Here is a 4,182-nt window from a genome sequence, read left to right as displayed (position 1 = left end):
AATTTCACCAGGGTACAATGGTACAAAATGTGAAATAGCTTAGAGGCTGATTATGCTCAAATATGTGAACACATCAAATTCTTGTCAGCATTTTGAAATGAGGGTCAATGATAAGGTAACCACTCTGGAGAAATTAAGAGGAAGATCCCAAAATAGGGAAATGATAAAGTAAAAACAACTGCATTTCTCAAAACTAAGAAAGAAAAATGTAACAGAATATAATACATGTGATACAGAAACTTCTACTACTTAACCTGCTTGTACTGAATTTTTAAACAAGTAATGTCCAGCTACAGATATTGAACAAAAGTGACTGGTGAAGGCAGTGAACTTCTCAACAGAGTAGTATTATGCAAAAGTCTATGAGAGAGAGAGAGAGAGAGAGAGAGAGAGAGAGAGAGAGAGAGAGCCTTGCTGTGATGTGAGTTCCTTAAACTTAAATAATAACAGTGAAAGAGAGAAAGAAAGACAGAAATAGAAAGAAATAAAGAAGGAAGGAAGGGAGGAAGGGAGGGAGGGAGGGAGGAAGGAAGGAAGGAAGGAAGGAAGGAAGGAAGGAAGGAAGGAAGGGAAGAAGGAAGGAAAAAAGGGATAGAAAAAAAGAGCAAAACAAAGCTACTTTTCAAGAAGTTTCCAAAATGTAGAGCATCTTATTGCTCTTCACTTTCGGAAATTAGCCTACATCGGAATCAAGGATATGCAGGGTGGCGCAAAAGTAGATTTAGTTGTGAGTATGTGAAACACAGGGTTGATTCTTCTTTACTATTTATTAATTATTGTATTATTTCCCATACAAACAACCTCAAAACTATTTTTGCCCCACCCTGTATGTATACCTGCCATGCTCATCCCGGCCCCTGAGTCTTTACACTTTTTTCTTTCTCAGTACCTAACTCAGGGTGAGCGCCTAATATCTTCCTAACCACTGATTAAATTAAAATGGATTTTTAAATAATCCTAAAAAATCCAGGCAGGAGTTTCAATTTAAAAAGTCAGGGTACTGATAAGACCAACCAACACTTCCTACATGCCAGGCACAAGTCTAAGGAGGCTACATGTATTAACTTTTGAAAACTCACAATAATCCTATGAAGTAGGTATTCTTAACATCAAACAAGTGGGAAAATGAGACATAGACAGTTTAAGTAATTTGTACAAAAGCACACCAATTGTCTAGCTTAAAAGTTTGAATTCTTATTCTCTACACAAAACTGGGATTTTCAGGGACTAGAGTTCATCCGAAGTTGTAGTCATGAAGCTCTGTATCAGAAGGAAGCTAGAACAGCTCCAGACTCATAACCTCGAATTCTTGGGTTGGGGTGATACCCAAAGGTCTTGTGCAACTACCCCACTTGCTGTCTAAAGATTTGGATTTCTAGCAAGAGCATAGGTTTAACAGAACATCTTTATTATCTGATCAGCTATTATATACTTAGACAAACATTTTTATCCCTTAGAAGATTTTCTAGTCATCTAAAGCAGCTGGGTGACCTGTGGTTATTTTAACTGATCTAATTCCATATGAGCAAAATAATATTCTTCAAATGTGCTATTGCATGCAATTTTAATCAAAGTAAAAAAAGAACACTCAAACCTATATCAACAGTAGATTGGCTTCTAGCATTTTCTTTCACTTTTTTTATGTTTATTGAATGAGTTTTCCCTTTGTAGACCTGACTTAGAGCAACTTGACTGTAAGACTATATTTTACTCACATGAAAATATCAAAACACATAGAAAAGCAATAAAAAACACACAGAAGAAATACTGAGAGAATGTATAATATAATGTCAGTGGATGCCTTGTTTCTCTGATGTTCATTGTCTGCACACACAGAAGTAGATTAATGAAAGCAAAGAGTGGATATATTTTATTTTCTACACTATAACAAATAAAGAACAATCTTAGATATCATTTATCAAAGTGTAAACACATCATTCTATCACTGAGTATATGTTCAGTAATTTTCTGCTGAATTGAACTATAAGGATGAAAAATAAGTAGTCATAGAATCTACACAGAGATACACATGAAGGTATCTAAGCAATAGACACTGTGGGTTTTAGATCCAAAAGTGCAGTTATTTACCGAGGATATCTGCCAAACAATTGAGCACGTTCATTGTTTAACCCAATCAAGAGTTGTTATCCTAGTTGTGACATATATCATTTACCTTTTAAGTGCAGGACCCTGGAGTAGAAATTTAACATACTTATCTTTGAATATTCTCATCAGCCCTGAGATAAGAGGTTCAAAATGAAGTTCAGAGAAGATAAATAACTTGCCCAAGGTCACACAGTTAATGTGTGGTAAAGTTAGGATAAGAAACCTAAATCTGTATATTTCTAGAGTTTATACTCTAGCCATCATTTATGTTGCTGCCTCGAATTTTCAGCTGAACCATGTGTATGTATTTTAAGAAAAAAAGCATGATGGTTAAAGAATGCCAATAAAAACTATTTTGAAAATAGAATAAAATATCAAAGAGAAAATGAGACGTTATGAAGAGGTATTTCCTGTCTCTGGGGATGATTGGGTTAATTATCTCTATGCGTGCAGCTTTTCAAAAACATGAGACTTTAAAGATTTAACGAAAAACTAAAGCCTTCTGGAAATAGCTTATTCACCACAGGGCATTTTAAAAAGAGTTGGTAATCAGCATCTACAACTAGAAAAATACAAAATGTCTTGAATGTAAGGTCAAACATAATAAAAGCACCTCCAACAGGGGTGTCCTTTATTCTGTGTACTGTAAAGCAAGTTGATTTCAAAGGCCCCTAGTTAACATACAATTGAGAGGCAATGCTTCTAAAGCAATTTCATAATTTCAATTATAATATGTAAGTATGCTTTTATTTGCTCCCTTTATGCTTTGTTAAGCTGAATGGGGGTGATGGAAATGTTGAGATCCTTGACTCTTCTATCCTCTTTTCTTTCTCTCTTTTTTAAAGATGGCAACAATTGTTATAGGAAACACTTCATTTCATTTAATCCTCACAATATCAATAATGATAGGGCCAATATCACTTTGTACATTTTGGAGATGAGGAAATTCTGAGGAGATAGAAGAGGGCTAGGTAGTTAGGGACTGGACCATGGGAGGGAAAGTAGAACGGGGAAGTCCAAGATTAACAGGATCTTGTAAATGTGGACAGGATGCAGCCTGCTGACTGTGTCCTGTTCCAAGAAAAACCACAGAGACAGACAACAAGGCCTAGAACTGAACCCAGCTGGCAGGGGTTGCTAAGGCAACCCAGCTGGGTGGGAGGGAAGTGGCACATGGGAGACATGAGCTTTATTTTATTTTTAAAATAATTTTTAATTGTTGAAAGTATTACATATGTCCCCCCGCCCCATTCACCCCTTCCAGCCTACCCTGCCCCCTCCCCCAGGTCTTCACCACCCTATTATCTGTGTCCATGGGCCATGCATATATGCATACAAGGTCTTTGGTTGATTACCTCCCACCCATCCATCCTCCCTCGCCTTCCCTAGCAGTTTCTCCACTCTGTTCCATGTTTCCATGTCTCTGGATCCACTCCATTCATCAGTTTATTTTGTTACTTAGATTTCACGTATGAGTGAGATTATGTGATATTCGTCTTTCTCTTACTGACTTATTTCACTTAGCATGATACTTTAAAATGTATGGATGTTGCTAAGGGCAAAATTCTTTGAAAGGACCAATCAACTAGCAAAGCATGTATCTACCACTAGACAAAGAGCTTCAGCAGCAACCCACTTTGGTCCTCCTCCCTGCCTGCTGCAGGGAGTCCATCTATCTCTCAGTAAACTTTGCTTCCACTTACTGTCTTTTTCTGTGAACTCATTCTTCAATTTTGCAAGACAACAAACATGGTTCTGATCACAGCACTGGTTTCAATAGCAACACAAGGAGACTTGTGGCAAGGCAGAATAAGTGCCGGGAGCCGGTCCATCCTTGCTGTTTCAAAGGACCTGGCATATATGGCATACTGTTCTTAAAGTGTTTGCTCACCTTCTTGGCACTATGTGTTTTAACCAAGGTCTCCTCTCTGAGAAAGGTTGTTTCCCCAGGTAGGGATTTTCCCCTGAAGTTAGGGAGGGAATAAAACCCCTCAACTAAGTGCCAGGCGGGTAATTAATCACTTTAATTACGAACAATCATGCTTAAACTACATAATCTTTACTCCCTGGAATGGA

This window comes from Myotis daubentonii, chromosome X (assembly GCF_963259705.1).
Source record: "Myotis daubentonii chromosome X, mMyoDau2.1, whole genome shotgun sequence".
NCBI classification, from domain to species: Eukaryota; Metazoa; Chordata; class Mammalia; order Chiroptera; family Vespertilionidae; genus Myotis; species Myotis daubentonii.
Note: the sequence above shows the minus strand (reverse complement) of the source record.